The following is a 23,341-nucleotide window of genomic DNA, read 5'->3' on the forward strand; positions in this document are numbered from 1 at the left end:
TTCTTTTGAGAACATTTGTGTTAGATTTCAGAATTTTTGTTACTAAAACAATGAAAATTATTTTTTTAAGGCACGCTTTATATATAGGCACTTTTTTAAAACCATAAAAGCACTTGTGTTTCCTATGGCCCTCTACTGACAAAACATCTCATAACCACTAACCGTACAGAAGTGTTGTTTGGCAATATTGTACCAACCTCACCTTTGTCTGTATCTGCACTTACCCTAGTGTAGTAAACACTTATATTACTACAATTTTATAGTATGTGTTTGAGTGACTCATTTAAATCTCTGTAAACAGGGACCTCTTACTAGCAGCAGGTCCATTATGTCTCCCCAATTTTAAAAGCAAATATATGCCCCAGAGCCAAAACAAAACTTGTGTTTTGAGTAGCTCATCTATACCCCAGCATTCAGCAGGTGATAACAAAACTGGTGCTGCGCCTAAACCAGAGCTCATCCACACAGGCCATTTGCTCATCTGCAAAGGTCCTTGATTGAAATGGGGCCATGAACCACAGCCATATGAACAAGCCTCTCCCTGTCTGTGTCAACATCCAGCCCTGTGTTGATGCTTACAGGCTGACTGTGCTATTCATGTGCACTGATGTGTGAAGAGCCTGCTGATAGTGTGTTTGCTGAACAGGCAAGGCATCAGGGGATAGCGGCCCACTCTTCACTCCCCCACAGTGAATGTGGCTAATTAGGATTTCCAATGTTTGTAATGGTCAGCTACAGATGTAATGACTCGCCAGGGTTAAGATTTAAGACTTATCACAGGTTTCAATATTCTGTACTTTTACATAATTAAATATTTAGAAAATGTCAAAGTTCGGTTGAAATAAATTTAAAAATAAACAACAGACCTTCTTGCAATGGAACCAAATCAAATATCATGTCTGTCAGCATACTGACATTAAATCAGTGAGATAGCTTTGGTTATCCTCTTTCGCTTAGTGGAAGGGCAGCCCATGATCCCAGCTGTCATAGGGCAAGAGGCTGGGTACACCCTACCTGGTAGCAATTTCTGCATTATTACATAAGCAAAGGTTGAACCACACCCATTTTGGTTTTTGCTACATACCTGTTACGTTTCTGGACTTGGTTTTGAACGACTGTAGTGTTGACAAAAATCAGTCCTCAAACATAAACGGTTGCCAGATGTACTCAAGACAACATTGGAATAGTTCCTGCTATTCCAGAAGCAATAGTACCACATTTTGTCACAGTGACAGAAAATTATACCACAGCAGTATTTCAGCTACTACTAGATATGTGTAGAACTCTTGCTTTATTTCCATGAATCAATTTGGCAACATGTATTCCATGCTAGTGGGCTGATTCTCATGATTCGCATTTCTTTGGTCATTTGGTAATTGTTTAGTTTGTTCCTTAAACATGGGTAAACTAAAAAGTACCTTTCTTCTGGTCATTTCATCTCTACACTAAGTTGCAAATTTGAGTAAATAATCAATTAGATCATACTACATTATTATTTATTTTTTTAGGCGTGGGAAAATTCTGAGGGTTCATCTCTAATTCTCAGCATCTTGATCCAGTAGTAAAAGCAATAATGAAACTAGAGCTAGTGATGACTGGGGATTTTACAGTACTAGAAATTTAGTAGTTGGTACCAATACCAATAGAACTAAAAGATTCACAATGCCAAATTCAGTTGTACTTAAACACAAAGTCCTTTGTTTGCTTGGGGGTGGCTGGAGCCTATCTCAGCTACCATAGGGCGAGAGGCAGAGTACACCCTGGTCAGGTTGTACACAGAGAAACAGAGAACCATTCACACTCATAGTCAGACCTATCTGCAATTAACTTAACCCAACTAATTTCATTTCTTGGACTGTGAGAGGAACCCTGAGAGAACCCACACAAGCACAGGGGAGAACATGCAAACTGTGTGGTCCTTTACGCTGTGAGGCAGCAGTGCTAACCACTAGGGGTGGGTTTTGATAATCGATTTATCGATTAAAATAGATTCTGGCTTGGATAACGTGATATCGATTCATTAAAATCCTGAATCGATTTTGTAATATAAATTTATTTCGCCCGAAAAGCCAGAATTTCAGGTTAAACCTCATAAAATTTCAACAACCACCAAACAGCTAAAACAGTAAATGAGAGCAGGTACACGGATTCTGCACAAAGATGTAAACACAAAGCGTAGATCCGCCGACGGATCAGAAGCAGTGAGATGTCGCCTTTCTCACCCGACGGCACGGACACGGTCGGGGCTGAAAGCCAACAGCTCACTGATTCTGATGTTTCAGCGGGTCCACGCTTTGTGCTTATGCCCTTTTTGTGCTGATTCTGAAGCTTTATCTCTCTCCAAACAATATTGACCAAACCAGCAACAAAAGACGATCCAAACTACACTTCACATAAACATTGTCTTGAATTCACTCAGACTTTTGCTGTTTTGCTTTCACTACGATAAAACGCTTAGTCGTGTCTCTAATAAAACCTCTGTAACTTCAGAGGTAATGTTCATATGTTGATTAATGGTTTTCTTTCGTTTTTGATCGACTGCAGAATAATTTTATAAAATCCCAGGCCAGGAAAATCACCTTGGTGTTTTTCTGTGTTTTATCCTCAGTTACTTTGACACAAAGGCATCTGCTGTGATGCTTACACCTTTGATAAAGTCTTGCGAGTGTCAGCTTCCTTTTTATAGATACAAAAATATGTAAATGTACTGATCTGAATTATGATATTTCTGAACGTCTGAGGCAAAATTTCCCAGATTCAAATCGAATCGAATTGGATCGAATCGTGGATCGAATCGATTCGGGACCTTGTGAACCGGAATCGAATCGATTCTAGAAATCAGTGACGATACCCAGCCCTACTAACCACCACCTTACTGTGCTGTTCTGGCCTACTACTGTTAGTTATATTATGTTAGCATAGGCATTTAATTTTAGCCATTGAAAAATATTTTAGTATCTGGAGTAAAGCTGGTTTCAGAATATCAGTCTCAGCTGTCTTAAACAAAATAGTAACAAGCATTTCAGGATAAAATTAGAGAGGTAATACTGTGGATGTCGTTACCGTGAATTGAAACTTTGAAGAAATCTGGAGGCTTGTCTTCACTAAATTGGAAGTATTTCGTCCCTTTGTTCAAAAACTGAAAGAGCATCGTTTGGATATTGGCTTTTGTGAATCAATTAAATCAATGTCTTGGTCCACCAACTCAACCCACCCTACTCTAAACACAAAGTGCTTCTATAGCTGAATCTTCCCTTGTCATCAGTGATTCAGAACAGAGCTATTGTGACCACTACACTACTCACTATTTTTCATATGTTGTGCCATTTCTAGTTTTGCCTTTGCTTCTTTCTTCTTCAATAGGTAAGGCTAGACTAGAATACTTGTAGCCATGTGCCTCCCCCTGCAGTTCTGGAAGAGTAGCCACCTCAGTCAGTACACTGCTTACAATGCCAAAAAAAAACCAAGTACCATCACGTTTTCAGGATTTTGATATTAAATTGTGTTGTAAGGATCGGTCTTCTGACATCCCTAGTGCTGTCAGGAAATTGTATTGAGTAATACAAAGAGAAGACTGCAATGAATACTCATTTTATATTCATCCACCATGCAGTCACACTGGCCACTGAAATTTGAATTGATTTGATAAAGGCATGTTTGAAATAATGACATTTATCCAGTGTCATAGGTTGTTGAATGTTTGGTGTCTATGTTGGCAGTGTACCCAGTAAAGCAAAATGAAAGTCTGCTAAATACACACACATATCACTTTGTTTATTTTTTGCAAGTCATATTGACTTAGGCTTTTTTGCAGGAAAGACTTAAGGGTATGGTAATCCTTTAGAGCTACAAATTGAAAATTAATTGTTGGTTATATAGGTGGTGCAATGGTGCGTGTCATCTCACAGCAAGAAGGTCCTGGGTTTGAATTCACTGTGGCCTTTCCAACCCCGAGGACATGCTCTTGTTTTTGCTTTTTTTTCTTCTAACTTTATTTATCACTGTACAAAGAAACAGGGCAGCTGTGTCCTCAGAATTTTGAGATTCTAGTTGTGAAGGACAGATGATTTTAAAATCTCAACATTGATATCTCCTTAGATATATAAGTTATATGATTATCTTCACCCCCCCCCCCCCTTTTTTTCTTCTTTTAAGAATATCAATATGTTGTCTAGCCCTGTTTTTAAATCAGCTATCGACTAAACTAGTTAGCAAGCTCAGCTAGAGCTTTTTAGCTTTACTTGAAAATGCTTCATTGTGTGTGTTGGTCAGCCAAGGCTTATACTACAAAACAAGCTCAGCCTACCCAGGATATCTTTCCATTATCTGGCCTTAAGAAGGTGGTTATCAACTTGAAAAGTCAACCTAAGGTTTCCAAATGTAACTACAAACACGTTCACATGAAAGGTGTAGAGTTGGCAGCATATGACCAGTCCCAAACAAGGACAGCTCTACATTATAAGTGTATATTAGCAGAGCGGCCAATTTTATAAAGGAAGATATGATGATTCTGTGATATTAGAAAAATATTAAGAAGGTAAATATATGTAATACAGGCTGCAAGCAGCATATTTGATGCAGACATAGGAGTAAATATGTGTAATAGGAAATGTTTGTATTAAAAGCACTATGTGAATATGTGAACCTTGTGTGCTTTAGTTAGTAAAACTAAAAAGTAACTAGTAATTGAAAAAAAGTATTTCTTTCTGATTTTAAATCAGAAAGAAAACTGGATAAAACATTGAGACTTGGGCATCCACTTCTGAGAAGATTGACAAATTCCTTAAATACGAAATTTCTATGTTTCTGTAGTGGTTAATTCACCAGTATGTGTGCAAGCTCTTTTAACAAAATGCTATTTATCAAAATTAAATGTTTTAATACATATTGTTGCTATCCACTATTTTAAAATGGACTGTTTTATATAAAAGCAGGAAAAAGTGAAGCACAGTATTATTTTTTTATTAAGATGCCAAATTACTGTTATTCACTTGCATACCCAAAAAGAAGAAATTGTTTTAGTGGTTGAATGTTGTACTTGACTAATTTCAGACGTCTCAGAGCAGTCCAGTGTGCTGGCTTAAATTTGGGTGGAAAAAACGAAAATTCATTTATTTGAAACTTCTGTTCCTAGTGTACTCAAACTGAAAGATATTTGCCAAACAGATATTTGCCAAACAAAAGGCTGAATACTGAATGTATTGCCTTTTGGTGTTGAGGACCCATTTCCATTCAAAACCAAAATATTTCTGGGCACTCAGCTCACTGACAGTCCATAAGGCCGATATGACATTACATTGCATATTTTGGTCGTACACATTTGATTGGGACTGGGATTTTGATGCTGCAAGTTTATAAAAAAAGAAATAAGACAACTACTTTTGCCATTAAGCCTCTCTTTCTTATGGAGTCATGTTTTTACCATGTGATGTTATTTCAGCTTCAGTTCATTTTATTCTGTTGTGGCAAATATAAGGCCCTATTTGTCATTGTTTTGGCACCTGGATGTGTGGAGTGCTAGCTTTGTTGTGTTAATGAATGGCTTTGTCATTTTTTCTTTGGCATGCTACTACACTCTACTGTTTGTAATTTTCATAACACTAGAGGCTACGGCTTTCATGCTGAATAGAAAAGAGAAGTGAGACTGATGAACACTGATTGCCCGGGTGGCTGTAGTCATTTGGGGGGCCCCCCAGCAGTGATACTGGGCAGGTACATCCCCGCTGGCTTTCTATATCGCTGGTGTATTGCTGCTTTCCCCTCTCTGCCCAGCCTTTTCCTCTGAGTTGTATTTCCAGTCATCAACTTTGAATATGCATGCTTGTAAAAAGGATTGCTGTTTCTGTGACAGGCTAGCTTGAGTACTTCCTGACCTCTCTGGGGTTTATGTAACTTCTAGCCACCCAAACTGGGCAAGCAATGCCATAATCAGTACTGAAACATGACACCATGCGTCACCCCGTTTGTCACCCCACAACCGACATGTGCCACACACACACACTTGTACTTGGAGAAACCTGTGCCCACATGGTGATAGCCTGTCTTATTCACACACTTTCCACTTTGTCTAATAACCTGCTCCAGTGTGACACGCAGAGCTTTGTATGTGTGCATTTCTTCTTCTGTCTGTCTTTCACTTTCTGTCTTGGTTGCTCACTCTACGAAGCATTCTGTCTGCTTCATCCGCTCTGATTGTCTTGTCTGTTTGGAGGCCTGCCAGATGAGGGCGGGGGATAACTGAGGGTCAGAGGTAGACAGGAAGTCAGGCGGCCTTTGCTGTGAGCGGAAGGGGAGGGTTCAGTGGGAGGAGGGGCTGAGAACTGAGAGGGAGGAGGGAGTTGTACTTGGATTGAGTGTGTCAGGAGCATGTGGGAACGCTGCCAGCCTCAACTGCACAGTAGGTCTGAATTTAAAGTATGCCCTTTTATGCTGCTTTTCTTTCCTTTCTACTCTCTTTTGCCTCCTTCTCCAGGGATTAAATGGCTTTGAATATTTTTGGGGGTGATGGGTGGGTGAGTGTTTGCCCAGCGGTCAAAATGTGAAGGGTTTTTTTTGTGTGTGTATGTGACTGGAATGTCTTTTTGGTTGTGACGCAACCTTCTTGAACTCACGCTAACCTTTGACTGGCAGAAAGGGCGGTTGGACTACCACAGTGTCTCTTGAGTATGAAAAGATTCAGTTCAAGGGGGACATCTTAAAAATCACTTGTAAATTATTTCAGTATAGGGTGCAACAGATGAAATAAGAAAAGACGCAGAGGAGTAATGACCCCTTTGTCCTTGTGTTTACACCTATACAATGAGTGAGAAAATTGAGAGGATAAAAGCAAACCCTTAATATGACTAAAAACTTAAGGAAAGTTATCTAAAGTGAATAAGACTGGAATAAGTGCATAAGTCTGTCATTCTGTTCCAGTCTGTGGTTTTTGCACCACAGCTTGACTTTGACACACTAAATGTCAATTGTATTGTCCCGAGAGACGGCAGTTGGCTTAGTGATTTGTAACTTCAGCAAACAGGTTTGTGTCAGTAGGAAGTCATTAAATAGTTGCCATGGACGTTGTAAGTGGAGACTTTTATTGTGTGTTATGCTTGTGTGTGTGTTTTTTGTTTTTCATTTTTTTAACAACATTTGACTTACTCAGTTGACTGTTTACCTTAGCAGAAGAGGGTTGACTGTTGAAACCGGTATGTCATAATCAATCATTGCTCCCCGTTTTGTGAGTCAGGCTACAGTGTTGTCAGACAGGCTTTGCAAAGGTTAAAAAAATGACAAGAGTATTTTAGTCACCTTAATTTTGGGCCTTTAATGTGAAAATCTGACTTTTATTTGTGTCTTTTTGGGTATATTTTTTTTATATTGATCATGCTGTAGCAAACCTACAAAATGTAATCCACATGGAGCCAGGGTTTTTCTTGCATATGACAAAAAATGTTGGTCACCATCAAAGAGGTGCTGGCCTTCCAAAGGAAAACAAAACAACAAACAGCCATTAAAATTTCATTTCATCAAGCTTCAATTTAATTTTTGTTTTTTAAATATCCAGAAACAACAGGAAAATGCACAGAGATCTGTTAAGTAAGTTACCCCACACTTAACCATATTAGCCATGTGCCAGTCAAGTATTTGAACCAAATACTGATCTGATACTGATTTTAAAAAGTGGATCGCATATTGGTGACAATGACACAATCCATCAGTTCAATCATAGCTGTTCTCTTTTGTTCAGCAAAACTAGCAAACACCAGCCGTTTGGAGGTGTTTCACACCGGCTATATCAACAGCTGCTATTTGTACGTTTGCAGATGTTTTTTTGTTTTTTTTGGGGGGGGGGGGGGTTATCTTTTTTTTACCTAAACTGTGGTCAAAGCAAATGTTTTAGTAAATGACATCCTGTAGCGCTGTTTTCTGCCCATCTCCTAGCCCTGGACCTGTACAGGTCCTGGATGGAGGGAACATCAGCACCAATGATCCTCTCTGCAGACATGATTGTCCTTTCCAGTCTGGCCCTGTCCTGCTTTGTGGCTGAGCTGAACCAGACAGTGATTGACATGCATAGGACAGATTGGATGATGATAGTGTAGAACATGACCAGCAGCTTCAGTGGCAAGTTGAACTTCCTGAGTAGCTGCAGGAAGTACAACATCTGCTGGGCCTTCTTTCAGACAGAGTTTATATGTGAGGACCACTTCAGATTGCGGGGATCCACTTCCTGTCTGTATGCTGACACATCATATTTCTGGATCAGACCAATGACAGTGGTGTCCTTGATAAACTATAGGAGTTTCACATATGGTTCTCCTGAGGTGCACTCATTTGTCTAGAGAGAGAAGAGCAGCGGAGAGAACACATCTCTGGATGAGGCTGGTGCTAATGGTCTGGTGATCCACTGACAGGTGGAAGCTAGGTGAACTTCCAGTGCAATGTCCTTCTGGTGGCTTAACACAAGTCTTTCAAAGGACTTCACAGCCACAGATGTTAGCACGACAGGCCTGTAGTCATTTAATCCTCTGGTGGACTTTTTTGGCACAAGGATTTTTTTCTTGGGCCTGTTTTAACAAATGCAAACAGTTATGTGGACAATGCTATATCGCTATATAAAGTGCGGATGCAACTGAGTTAATCATACTTAGCTGCTTCATCAACACCCCAAGGCCCATTTTAAGTTACCACAAGGTCCAGTCATTCTTTGTTGTACTGTGAAAGCCACTGAAAATAATGGGTTTGAGAGAGCAGCACCTGCTGTTTGTGTGATGCATAACTATGTAGAGTTGGGACCGAACAGAGCTGTAGTCTTGCATGCTCTATGCAGTTTCTCTCTTCCTGTTAGCCCCCAAAACCCCATTCCCTTAGACACAAAGAAAACAAAAAACCCCAACAATTGTTTGACCCCCTTAAAGCAATCACTTTGGAGAGAATGGGAAGGGAAAAACTCCCTTTTAACAGCAAGAAACCTCCGGCAGAACTTAGGCAGGGGCGACCATATGCTGCGGCTGGTTGGGATGAGGGGAGGAAGACAAGACGAGACACACTGTGAAAGAGAGCCAGAGATTAATAATAACCAGTGTTGGGTAAGTTACTTTAAAATAGTAACTTAGTTACATTACTAGTTACTTCTCTCAAAAGTAACTCAGTTACTTCAAGTTACTCGTTACTTTCAAAGTAACTAGTTACTAGGGAAAGTAACTTTGGTTTTACTCAGAATTCTCTTGTTAATGTGTTTCTTCCATAACGTTGCCAGTCTTCTAGCTTGCTTACTTGCCACAAGTGCACTGTGCCACCTACCAATAGAAAGGAAAAGATAATGTGCATATTTCCACGAGAGAAATCCCACGCCTGGACCGTCATTGACTGCTGCCATGATTCTAGCCTACGTCACAGAGTCATCTGCGCCTTTTACATCCAACACAAAAACTGCAGTCGTGGTGCTTTCGATTGTACTCAGAACTCAGAAATTCTGCCTTCTGAATAGGAAGATGTAGGTAACACCAGACTGCAGATGAGCTGCATACAGGGCTGGACTGGGAAAGAAAATTGGCCCGGGCATTTTGACTAGAGACCGGCCCACCATTATAGGAAAAATCATAAAGCCTTTGAATGAAAACAAACACTGTTGTGACAGTGATGTACACTGTTTTGATGGTATATATGCATCAATCTATCAATCGTTTGTTGTAAGATTCAGATAATTATTTTTTAAAAGCTAGACATTTTAAATGAGAATAAGAAAGAAAAGTATTTCTTTGTGCCCCCCATTCCCTGTTAATGCCCTACATGCCCCCTTGGCCACACTTTGCTAGATCCGCACCTGCACAGTTACCAGCTGTCAGCTACCTAAAAAAGGATCCTGGGGTTATTTGTCTCTCAGAAACAGTTCATAACTTCCCTTCAACTCATTCATGTCACCTAAAAGGTAAACCTGTTTCTCCATCACCTGTTCAGCTCTGATGATCCAGTAAGGACATCTCCTGGTTTCATCTTCATGTTTCCCTCTCACCAGATAACCAAACCATATCATGACCAGCAGCTTTTTTTTACAGCTGTGGCTCCAGCAAACATCAGCTGATACTAGAAATTAATATTAAATAAATTCTAACAACAGCTGATCAAGCTTAAACGTGCTGCTGTTGTTTAGCGCGACATCCGCTGGTTTCCTCTTTCGGCGCAAAGTGGGCGATAAACAAACAAGAGAGCCGATCAGCTGATCATTGATCAGTTTCATGATTGAAGTAGAAACGGGAGAGGGAGGGGGGAGAATGAGAGAAGAAGAGGCAGCTGTGCAGCGTAAAGACACAGAATAACTCCAGCTTTGTGTCTTTTTCATTGTAGCTGAATTACGGGACAAACTGTTCCTTTTCACCTCAATAAGAAACGCGTAATATTTTCTCTGAATACCAGACGGGACGGTTGGCAACTCTAATAACTTATGAACAAAATAAAGTTCAACATCAGTAACATAGCACCCACCCAGCTGTATAGAAACTCCGTCATGCTAGCTAGCACGCAGTACGGAAAAAGTCAGAATAACGAAAATAAACTCCACCTAAACTTGGTTCATATCTGACCCAGAGAGACTGCAGGTCATAACTTCTTACCTGAAGTTCAGTTCACACTTGGACCGGCGGCCGCCTCGGGTCTCTTTTCCTTCTGCGTCCCTTTTCCTTCATCCACCTGCTGCCTCCACCACTTGCTAATGTTACTGAATCTGTGGAAACTCCGCGATGCCACCACACGAAGTAACGAGTAACGACCCTATCTAAATCCCAGTAACGAGTAACGCGTTCCTGATTTTGGCATAATAACTAGTTACCGTGCTCGTTACCACAATAATAACGTAGTTACTGTAACGCGTTACTTAATAACGCGTTAGTCCCAACACTGATAATAACTAATGATTAAATACAGAGTGGTGTATAAATACATAGTGAGTGAAAAAGAAACAATGCATCAGTTGGAGTCCCCAGTAGCCTAGACCTACTGCAGCGTAACTAAGGGAGGATCGAGAGTAATTTGATCCAGCCCTAACTTTTATCAAAAAGGAACGTTTTAAGCCTAATTTTAAAAGTAGAGTAGGTGTCTCTCTCTCCTGAATCCAACCTGGGAACTGGTTCAACAGAAGAGGGGTCTGGAAGCTGAAGCTGTACCTCCCACTTTACTTTTAAGTACATTAGGAAAGTAAGTCTGCAGTCTTAGAGTGAGGTAAGGGGGTTATTCTGTACTGTAGTGTCTATAGCCCAGTTTGATCACACCAGTAAAATTAATACATATATTGTATGTTAAAAAATACATTTACATTTTTGTAAAGTACATTCTGAAAACATTAAACTCAACCATAGCCAAGATTATTTTTTTAAATAAAGCTGAAATCAGAAGCATAATTGAAGACTTGCTTTAACTTGCTCCCTTTAAAAACTGCTAAATTATTTTTTTTTCATTTAAATGTGGAATATTTGTAGAAGAAATGCAAATAGCATAAAATAACTTCAGAGTTTTTCACACACCATAAATCTGCATTACAATTTTGAGATCATAGTGGAAAAGAATAAAAACGTAAAAATAAAATATAGTACAAATACTGTTGATATGATTCATACAACTTGTTTCGTTGCCATTGAATAAGAGCATGGATGGTACCAGTATATTTGGTCAAGTAATTTACCTAACTATAGTTTTAATATATTTATACTTCATTTTAGTATTTCTGACTCAGTTATAAATATTTTGGACTCTTTTGTATTTTATTTTGTGATTAAAAATAAAAAAAAAATAAAAAAATAAAAATAGTCTTAAAATTACAAATTTTATCAAAAATAACTATCGTTTCATGTACTTTGTTCAATAATGCATCAGGAAAACAAACCTGAAGAGCCTTAGTTTATATTTTGTGGCCAAACATTTCATAATGTTGTTCTTTACTGATGAAAATTTGACAGTCTGTTTGAAACTGAATAACTATGAAATGAAGTGTGTTTTAAACCCTGCATTTCTGTGTTTATTTTGGGGTTCAGCTGTAACAGTATCAGCAGGGAAGCTGCTTCTTTGGCCATAACTCGTCCCTGCCGCTAGACATTTGTGGCTGACAGCTGTCTGTCTTTGACTTAAGGTGATTTCATACTAGTACAAAAGATGGACAAATTTGTCAATTTAAGTAAAGCCAGGAATATAGTCCCCACAAGGGACTAGTGAAATGTGTGACTAGTTGACTAACTGATGAAATGTTGGCACCAGAAATGCTAGTTGGTTAAACTAATCATATATTGTTGATTTCACTTCAGTTAGCTTTAAGTTTAATAAGAAAAGATCATTAGGGTGGATTGAACACGAGTCATGATTGAATTAAGCTATTTGGCAACTAGAGTTTAATGGCCCATCACAGCTGTACAGATTCCTAGTGATGACTTAGGCAAGACCCCCTGGAGTCTAGATGCTGGTGGTGGTGATGAAGACGGAGGCTTGGATGAAGTTCTTGGTAATGTGAGAGAGGCAGAGATGAGGAGCTGGTGGTTTACACGAAGGTAACCTGTAAATTTGTATATTTCATTGTAGGGCTGCACGATTTTGCATAAAATGAGAATCACGATTTTTTGGCTTAGAATTGAGATCACGATTCTCTCACGATTTTCTTTTCCAGTATAAATATTTATTGCACTTATTAACTGCACATCAACTTCGTATCAGTTGAGACTGAACATAAAAACAATAAATAAACATAAAAACAACAAATGTCTCACGTTTTGTTGTTGCCGCAAAATGTTGTACTACTTGAAATTCCGTCTCCACCGTTGCTCGACGCTGCGTGTATAGAGCAGGTAGTGCAACAATAGAAAAATAGTTGCGGGACGGCACTGTGTAGCGTTTGTCTAGGGTGTTGATCATTTTCCTAAATCCCTCGTTTTGCACAGTGTTGATGGGAGCCATATCTTTGTTCAGGTGATAAGTGATAGCCTCCGTAATTTCTTTGTGCCTGCGGGAGTTCGACGTGTATAGGGAAGCGCTGTATAAGGTTCCTGTTATTGATGTTTGGGTGGTTGACCGGGACGGATTTTCTCCTGTCACTTTCTCGTAGGGCTGCTCGATTATGGCAAAAATGATAATCACGATTATTTTCACTGAAATTGAGATCTCGATTATTTGACGATATTTATTTAACCCTTTAAGACCTACTATAGAACCAAGTCCACCAGAGCTTATATTATTTTTTTACATGTTGTAGTGCCATTTGTGGGAGCATTTCAAGTTGCTATACAACTGTTATAGCCCATATTTTAATAATATGTATGCATTAAGTCCATAGTAACTACATTAATTGCAAAAAAGTGCAATAATCTACAAGAAAATTGAAAATCGTTTTTGTTTTTTTACATATATTTCTACTTGGAGAAATTTAAGAGGTTTATCCCTCAAAACTTTAAATACAAAAAAGTTGCAAAAAATAGTTTACAACAACAGGAAATTTATTTTGAGTGTCTTCATAGTTTTATTTTGGAGATACAGCAATTTTTATATACTGCAGGAAAAACAAAAAAACAATCCTATGATGCAAATTTGCAAAGAAAACAGCATGTGCATCAAAACAAACTATTTCCAGCAGTGCAATTTGAGTTCTACGCATCCCAGAAACTATTCAGAAAAGTCAAACATGACCAGTATAGGTTTTTAAGGCCTACAAGTAAAAAAAACTACATTTCCGCGAAAATGACATCACTTCCTGTTTCGGCCAGGAAATGGCGGACATGTGATAGTTCGCACTGACGACTTTTTCTGGGAAGTGTTATGAACAGCTGATCGGATCGGCAAAGCGTGTTTCTGGAATATTATGTTTTTGTTCCTGCAAGCGCTTTTTATGCAATATTTGCAAAGCTTTATGTGGAAGGAAACCGTGACCGAGGACAAGCTGATGGCATAAGATGTAACTACAACTCATCCGGTTTCATATGCAAAACAAATTATTGCGCTAGCTTACACGGTTCAGGTTCTACAGGGATTTAAAAATAGTTACACAAAACGGAGCATGCTGCTCTGACCGGATTTAAAGGGTTAACAATGACTTTAAAAAATAATATAAAATAGTGTGCAACACCACTGAAGTTTTTTTTTTTTAAACCTCTCTTTTCAACCAACAGCAGTCAGTCTCCTCTTCAAATAACTTCTGCTTAGCTTTCTGAGCTTCCCTCGGGTCCTCTTAATCAGCGGTCTCCAACCTTTTTTGCGCCACGGACTGGTTTATGCCCGACAATATTTTCACGGACCGGCCTTTAAGGTGTCGCGGATAAATGAGGGAGGGGCTAATAATCGGCTCAGTCATTTTTAATGATCGTTGAAAGCCCAGATCGTAATCGTGATTAAAATTCGATTAATTGAGCAGCCCTACTTTCTCGTCATCCCTGATGTGCTCTCCGTTGTTTTTTCCCTGCTAATTTTAGCATCACACGGCACAGCTTCTGTATCACGTGGTATAAGGCTCCGCCCTTGTCATTTGTTGAGCAAGAAGAGTGAGCGCTTGTTTTCATGCAGAGTACGTCCCGGATCAAAATGCGGTACAATCGTCGTCGTCGTCTTTTTTTTTTTTTTTTTTTTTTTTTTTTAAATCGTTGTCATTTGGAAATGAGATCGCACATAAGTATGAATCGAGATCGCGATTTTCTAACGATTAATCGTGCAGCCCTATTTCATTGTATATCTTACTGTAAACCTACTGTCATTTAATGGTCGGGCATTGCACAGCTATAAGCATTTCACCTCATGTCATACTGTGTATGTGTGTGTGTGTGTGTGTGTGTGTGTGTGTGTGTGTGTGTGTGTGACACAAATAAAATTTGAATTTGAGGGAGAATGCCTGATGAGCACTGAGTGAAAGTGCACAAAGTGGAGGCCGATTGGCTTGAAGATGGTGGGCCGAAAGATGATTGGTCCAGACCAGTGATGTCAGCAGTGAGCTTGATAACTTGGGAAAGTGGAAGTAATGAAATGCACTGTCTAGCCTCCAAACATTCGGGTAGTACACAGATGTGTGATTACACATCTTCCTTATTGAACTTACACATAAGGTTCATTTCAAAGATGTAACACACCCACCTACCACTAGTAAGGGGTAAAGTAAGGCAGATGACTGCAGTAGTTTGACCAAAAAAATGAGTAAATTGGCACGTAGCAACTCGACAGGAGCAGTGTGTAACCACATTTGTTTGGATACAGTTTCCACTCCTTTTTGATTGTTCTCAATTTGAGTGTATTTTTTCTTTCATGTTTAATTGACTAGTAAATTAGTCAACAGGGAACCCCTGATGAGGTGTGAATTACGTTATGCCTCAGTTGGCTTGGGGGTGACGACCCGATCTTGTTAGACCTCACCATGCTCTTTTACCTTCTTTACCTTTAGCTCAGATTGCATATTAGTTTGGAAAAAAAAAACAACAACTCAGTTTTATGTTGCAGCTTATGAGACATGTCATAAAAATGATCTATAATTTGGATTTAACTGTTAAAATGTCATTATCTTAATATAAAGTTAAGATGCAACTAAGGTAATTCTTTTCCTTTTTTTTTTCCATTTTTGCGGGGAAAACGCTTCTGCTCTGCACTCTCGCTCTCTTCGTTTCATAGATATCTGCCATGCGCACAGGAGAAGGTAGAAATCAAAGCTGGGGGGGGAAAAAAAAGTCCTCACTTCATCAAATCTTGAAGGCTGTAGGTTAACTACACACCTGCACTGTGCTTCTTGTGCATGAATGTATGTGGTTGCCTCTATGTGTGTTCCTCCTTACGCAGGCACTGGCCCTGCTCTGCCTTTGCACTGCTTCAATAATGAAGGAGCTGTAAAGGTCTGGCAGTAAGCCCTTTGCTGAGTTCTCTTCCACCTCATCCCTCCCATCCTCCCTCCCTCTCCTTCTGTCTCTCTCTCTCTCTCTCTCTCTCTCTCTCTCTCTCTCTCTCTCTCTCTCTCTCTCTCTCTCTCTCTCTCTCTCTCTCTCTCTCTCTCTCTCTCTCTGTTGCATCCTAAGGGACCTCCTCTCGGCTCCACTCTTCAGTTTGCACCGATGTTCCCATTAATGAATGGCATCATCCGGCTTGCTTGTTTTGCACAGTTCAGTTCCACTTCACTGCCTGGTGTCTGACCTGCTGTGCCATCTCTGATTCAGAGAGCACCACATCATTACTCAGAACAACCACAGCACACACTAACTCAAAAAACCTCTAGAAGGGCACTTTCAAAGCACATCCTCCACCAAGGCAAATGTCCCATTTCACAATTTTTAAGAGAGCAATTCAGATTGGTCCCCATATTAAATTGTTTCTGCCTTAGTGGAGTCTTCCAGCATGAACAAAGTCCCATGAAATTTGACTTTAGAATGAGCACATAGCCCTGAGAATGGACCATGGACTCCATAACCATTTACCATTTCCCTCGGGATGAATAAAGTATGATCAATCAATCAATCAATATAAAGTACAGACACACTGATCCCTTTAACATGCATTCTTTCTCATGACCAGGTAACTCATCTGGATGTCCATTTGTAGAAGTAGGAGTTTACAAATGAAAATGGAAACCACCCTACTGCTCAGTTGATCTATGATTGTTATGTTTATTACTTTATCATTTCAGTTGATAGTGAAAAAGTACAGTAACGCAGGGTATCCTTTAGAGTGGGCCTACATTGTGATTGACAGGTCTCCACTGAATGAATATGGTAGGGTTGGGCAATCTTCTGAATTGGTCTTGTTGCCCTCCTGTGAGATTGCCAGTAAGTGAAACCACTTGTGCAGGGACAAGTCATGCAAAGGTGGCACTGTCCAATCTCCATGTTTGTGTACTGTGTGGCTCAAACACAGAGCAAAGCTATCCAACTAGCTCGACTGCTAGCAAAATAAAGAGACACAATTGGATTTATTTTCTAATTCCAGCCTGACATGTAAGGCTATACCAGCAGGAGACATTTGTGCATATATGGTGTTGAATGATCATAACGAGCCTACCGTAATTAGTGGGCGTACATTTGTGGATATCACCTACAAAGTTAGAACTCTTAAGTCATTGAATTTGCTGCTGCTTCTTTTTTTTCTTTATGCTTAAAGTTCTAACTTGTTCCGTTCATTCTGTTGCTATGAGTATTAAATAGCTTGTCTGTCTCTCCTCCCTTCTTCAAAAGGCACCACACTATGGAGTCTTTCATTTGCAAACAGGCCCCTACAGTGAGGTAGGGGGGAAATAACTGAGTATCTCTGCAAACAGATTTTTACATTAAGCTTTAATTTAAATCAAGATAACAGACAAAGAGGTCCTCCTGCATTCTCTAGTTTTGTTCCAATGATGAATCAATGCCATGGCTACAGATGTTTTTAAAGAGTGCAGAGCTCAGGATTTATCAGAGTTGAAGGGGAAAACAGTGTTGATTGGCCAGCTGTGGTGATCAGTGATGGAGTTACCACCAATAAGAGTTATGAGTTTACCTTGAAAAATGTCATCCCTTGTTAGTAGGGGTTTTTTTTCCACATTAAAGTGAAGTAAAGAGGCTTATGTGGATTGGAGGCAAGGGAGGCAATGCTAGTTATCTTGGGCAGCATAAGAATTTACTTGCATTTGAGACTAACAGTAGACCCTCTACAGAAATATATTTGGGAGAATGCATGTGAATCAAAAATATTACAATACAAGTAGCTCAAATAGCTTTTTGATTCGACATAAAAACAAATTTTTGTAGGGAATAGATGAGTTTCCAAACTCTCCCTACACTTAAACTGTGATGTATAAATAGGGGGTAGCAAGACTGAGAAAGTTCATATAAATTATGATGCACCGTCCGTCAATTTCTTAGTCAGTTACACTTCTTGCTTGAAAAGTCCATTTTCAAAGCAACAAGATGGCAATAGTCAAAACTGACCCTTCATGACAGGACTTCACTAACTGGTGTTGTCACATTGACTTTGTGTTTTATATTCTGTCTAGGATAGGGTCCTCTCCTCTGTTTGAAAGTGATATACAAATAGATAGCACTTCCACAAAGATAAGACCGAGTGTGTGGGGGTGTTTATGTGCGATAAGACATACACAGATTTGTTTTGAATGTCAAGAATAAAGTATACTAATTATATTAACCAGTACTCAGAAGTGAGGCTCCTTAGTTGCACTGCTGGTATGTAAAGTGTGTTTGTCAGCTACTAATTGTGAGAGTTGTCCCTCTCTGGATGGATGGTCTCTTGCTTTCATTTTGACTCCTACTCATTCGTGCATGCAAGCAGTGCTAGTCCTTGAAATATCATCTTAAATCTCACTGAGTGTCTGCCCTCTGAGCTGACACTTAAAGATGCAAGAGGGGCAAATGTCCTACTTAGAATTGCTCTCTCTCTCTTCTCAGTCATTGGCCCTGGTTGTCAAAGAGCCCAGACTAGACCATACTATGTATTCTGACCAAGTCCCAAACCCACGTCATGGCTGTTAATTTTTTTAAAAATGTTCACTCACTGGGAAAATTAGCATCATAAGCAAAGCAAACACAAAACAGAGGCCTGAGTTTATTTTCCTCAGTATGTTAATTAACAAAATATGATTTTAAATCTAGTCATCAGCATAATGAAAGACGTTATTGCTATTCACATGGCTTTAGTTTAATTAGTAACTTTAGAAACACTGCTGCGGGGCAGACAGTGCTTCCGTTTTATTTGGTTAAGTGGGTAGTAAGTCAAAGAGAGAAACAGTTTCAAATATTTACCCATTTGTGATAGTACTTCAGGAGTTAAAAACAATACTGTTTAATGTAAAATCAATTTCCTCTTTTTTTTCTCTTTTGCTTTATTAGTGGAATTTAGACAAAGGCCTGACATTTACTCTGGACTCATACTTGGATGTGAATCACATAAGGTGGCTGTAGACATCTTTTCTCTATACCTCACATTCCTGCTTTGTCTCCTCACAGTCACCCCCTAGTGTTTAAAACTGACATAGCTAGATGATTACGTCCAGCATACTATACCTATATCCCATCTGCGCCCAAAAGGCTTTTTGTTGGAATTAAGAATGTCTTTCAGCGCTAAACTTGTTTAAATAAAGGAAGAAGTCAAATAGTGCATTGCACAAACACAAGGATATATGGTCTTTCTTTATGAAAGCCTGTTGGATCTGTTGTTGTGCTTCTAAGGAGTGTAGCATGATTACATTTATAAAGCCTGTCCTTCAATTTGCTGGACCTATTAGTTAGTTAACTGTATCCAGTACATTTAGTGTTGTATTTGTACTGAAATAACCCTGATGTAAAGATCATGCAGTCTGTTGGAGAATGTTTGTTTGTTAAAGGATGGAGGAAAGAAAACGTCCTTTTTGGCTTTGAGATCCTGGTTTACTTGCACGTTATCTATAATTATCTTCACAGATGCATACATGTGCACACACAATGCATAGTGTGCTGACAGTGTTGTTTCTCCTTAGGCTAGTACAGTTTTCATGCTCATTCACTTCTTTTGGGTGTGTTGGGTTTATTGAATGGTTAACCCAGTGGATGCAGCATTATAATTATCTGTATAATGTTTTGAACTAATAGTAAGATGAAAGTGGCCTGAACAACTCCCATGTGACCAATTGTTATTTCTAGCTGCAGCATCACCTTTTTAAAAACACCTACATTACAAGCATTTTGATGGTTTAACACATTTCACACTTGCAGAAGACAGAGAAACGCTATGTCTAATTTAAAGTTTATTAAAAATATTCAAAGCTGGCTTCTTCCTGGTTTAAATGTTTAGGGAGTGACTCAGAATATAAGAACAACTGGCACATAGTTCAGGCAGCGACTTAAGTGAGGTCTCTCAATTTCCCTCTTAAATTTCACCATATGAAAAAGAAAAATACATTTTGATCTTAAGTATATTAAACCCAGCTTAGAAAGTCCTTGTGAAAAATAGCAGTTCTGGTGTTTGTTTGTTTTGTTTTTTCTTTTGGAGAAAGCCAAAACCTCTTTCATTGGTATCAATGTTTTGTTTTTGTTTGTTTTTTAAGTTTAAATATTTGCAAAACAATTTCTGTTATTCTAAACTAGAACACCTGTTTGGAAGGTGAATGAATAACCTGCCCATCTCCTTTCAAAACATACAACCTGGCTGAAATTAAACAGTCATGGTCATCCAGAATTTTTCCAGACTGAGGTGGAGGTAAGAACACAAATAACAGGTTCAGCTCAAGCAGTCATCAAGTGGTCTTTACTCTGTGAGCTCCCTAGTTAAAAGGTCCATGTCATGTTTCATTGTGCACATGGGATTGTAGTGCATTGGCAGTGTGTTAGATGTCTATGGGCAGCTACAAACTGCCCATCTACCTGTAGAAATCATTAGATAGGGGCAGTATCAGAAGTATGTGGTAAAACCGGTCTGTGGGCTACTCTTGCTTGTGCTATTGTTGGTCCATCAGCCAGCCACGGAGAAAAGCAAAGTTATAAACATACAACGAGCTGAAATGAAACAGTGTTTTAAAGCAACAAAATGAATCCACTGCAACTAGGTTTCTACTTTCATACTTTTATTTCTTTAACTTTGGAGTTTTATTGGGGGGTGCTTTTTCCATTCCGGTTAAATGCCACTATCACTCCCTTACTTGTTCTGTTAAATGCAATGCATGTCATCCATATCCAGCAATGAGCAGTTGGGATTTTGGAGGACTGCACAAGTGTACGTTTGCAAGTGTACGTGGACAAATCACAGGACCATACGTTTAGCACAAGAAGGCAGGTAACTATTTGGTGAATTCACTACAGGTGATTTTATGTGTTCATTCACTTGCAACTTAAGTGGACTATCTACTTCTGTGCTACAAAATGAAATGAAAATAGTAGATAGATATAATAGAATATTGTGAATTGATTCTCATTAAATTTTGAAGGCTGGCTTTGTTTTCCAAGAAATGCATAAATCATTATATTGTTGAGGCCTGTTTAAACTTTCTTTCTTTTTTTGGCTAAAAAGAAAAATGGTTAAACAGGACACCATCCATTTTCATCATAGCATGTCTAATTCAGAATCATGGCAAGGATAGATTGGATCTAGCATTGGTCACTGAAGACAAAACAAAATCACACAGTTAAGTCTCCGCTACAGAATAGCTGTCCTTGATTTTGTGTGTATTTTATTTTTAGCTTGAGAACATGGCAGTAAACTTATTCACCAGTGAAAACCTCATTATATGAAAGAAGTAGTGTTTTATCAATCACCTTTTCAAATTTAATTCTTAAATAACATTTAAAAATGTGAAGTGTGTGCATTGTCTATTCCAGTGCAGCCTTTTTTTCATCCCGCACAGTGTTGTCACTGACACTTGGTGTCATTGCATTTGAGCTGGATAAGGAATTAATTTTTGGGATATGAGAGTAACAGCTGGCTTTTGGCTCTAGAGCCTCGTGGGTGCTAGCCATCTTGTCATTTACAGCCAGTGCATTGCTAGCTCTGAGCTCTCCATTTTCTTAATGGTGAGTTGGTGGAGACTCTCATGGTGGTTCAGGCAAGAAATGAGAGCAGTAGCGCACTAATACAGACCCTTTGATGAGGAAGTAATGGAGTGTTCAGCGACAGACACCTGTGCCTCTGCAGCCACGCTGCTTCTCTATGCGCACACACATTTTTTTTTTCCACCCGCTTCCTTTTACCAGCTCTGCTACTCCCCTCCCCTTCTCTACTTCCCTCCCCTTCTCTACTTCCCTCCCCTCTTCCTTTCCCCTCCCTCATCTGTCCTAAAACGAAGCCACTCCCCTTGTACAGAGCTGCCAGGCTTGTTTGCATATTAACTGTCTAGTTGCCAAGGAGCTGTGGCTTCATGCCATGTGACCGTTGAAGCATGTGTACGTTGTTGACTGCTATACTTTTTTTTTTTTTCCCCTTCATTTTTTAAAATCTAGTCCGGGTAGAAAAAACATTTACCATGGAGCAAAAATGTTTCATTAAAAGCAACATAGTTACTGAATCTGGTTTTAAATGAGGCATTATTCCGACTCTCTGGAGGCTTGTACCAGGTTATTTTATTCTTCAAATACTTGATGTTTTTTTTCCTGAAGATAAACCATTGTGGGATGTACAAAATTGCATACTTGTGTAAACCTGTGGCAGTTAAAGTAATGAATGACAAAGTTTCTTTATTTTTTCACTGTTGCAGTTTAATGAGGACTGTGAGGAGACTGTATTTTTAGTTATGTTTATGTTTGTCTAGGGTGGATTGAATATATGACTATGCAATATGTGACTGTGAACTCATTACAATGTGAGTGTGAGTGTGTGTGTTGTCGAGTCATCCTTGGGGAGTGTAGCCTGGTGGACATTATCTGACAATAGATTTGTTTCGCTTGGAGATAATGCTGTTGCTCTGCTCGCAGCAAGCATGTGGTCTGCTTTAAAGTCCAAACTCCAAGGCCTGACTTGGCAGGTTGATACAAGGCACGCTGCTGCAAACACTTAGAAAGGAATATTGCTGTGCACACATGGCTGTGATCTCTGTAGAAAAGACAATATAGAGCTTTAAGAGCAAACCAGAGGGAGATGGTGTGAGAATTTCTAAAGCCACTGCTATAACAACACCCCCATTTACACACATACAGATTTTGAATAAGGCTGTTAGAATATGTGTACAACATGGAGTGTAAAGCCATATTGTATTGTAACCTCAACACACTACCCCACACATTTCACACCATAAACTCACAACCCATGTGAGGAGGATCGGCATTTAATAATATAATAAGTTATATATAAAGTAACACTATATGGGATGTGTTCCTGCCTGGAAGTCTGACTCCTTGCTTCCTAGGATAATGTCTTACTCTGTGTTTTATTTACTAATGTCTTCACAACCGCCATGCAGCTTGTGTCACCCTGACCGGTCAGATGGCATGTGTTTCAAAAGCTGTTCGTGTTTTGAATTGTGGTAATTATTCATCCCATGAATGCAACCATTTAGTCCTTTAGTTTCTTGGTGTCTTAGATTTGGCCATTAGAATAACTTCTTTTTTAGAAACGGCATGAAAAGTGTGTCCTTCCTTGAATTGAACTGGACAGACAACAAACTGTGTTGTGTGCAGCTGCATTTGAAATTGACTTTGTGTTGTGTGGGAAGGATATTGGTTTACCTTGTTTTGCACAGTAAACACAGACTAAAAACAGCTGATGGCGTCCGTCAGTAGCTCAGGCCTAACCCAGTCGTTGGGGGGTATTGTACCTGGCGTCAAGCCAGCCTGTGTCTAAATAATTCCCAATACCATGTGCCAGGCTTTGCACATGGACCCTACATTGTGCTGTCAGGAGTTCCCTGAAAGGCCTTCTAGCTCAAAGAGTTTGTGGTTCACAGGAAGAGCTCCATGTCTTGGACACATCC

At 39.3% G+C, this 23,341-nt stretch overlaps 1 protein-coding gene across 5 annotated transcripts in view; it reads left to right on the forward strand.

Annotated features, from left to right (window-relative positions):
* The window catches only part of chd9 (chromodomain helicase DNA binding protein 9), a 79,354-nt gene that overhangs the window by 5,594 nt on the left and 50,419 nt on the right, over positions 1-23,341 (forward strand). The window contains exon 1 of one of the 5 annotated variants that reach the window (XM_080885581.1): positions 6,295-6,397. The exons of 3 other annotated variants lie outside the window; for them this stretch is intronic. The gene's annotated coding sequence lies outside the window, so the exon portion shown is untranslated. Of the gene's footprint in view, positions 1-6,294; positions 6,402-23,341 lie in introns of those variants that run through there. One more of the 5 variants, XM_080885580.1, reaches the window with a different exon arrangement.

Source organism: Rhamphochromis sp. 'chilingali' (genome assembly GCF_963969265.1).
Source record: "Rhamphochromis sp. 'chilingali' genome assembly, chromosome: 6".
Taxonomy (NCBI): domain Eukaryota; kingdom Metazoa; phylum Chordata; class Actinopteri; order Cichliformes; family Cichlidae; genus Rhamphochromis; species Rhamphochromis sp. 'chilingali'.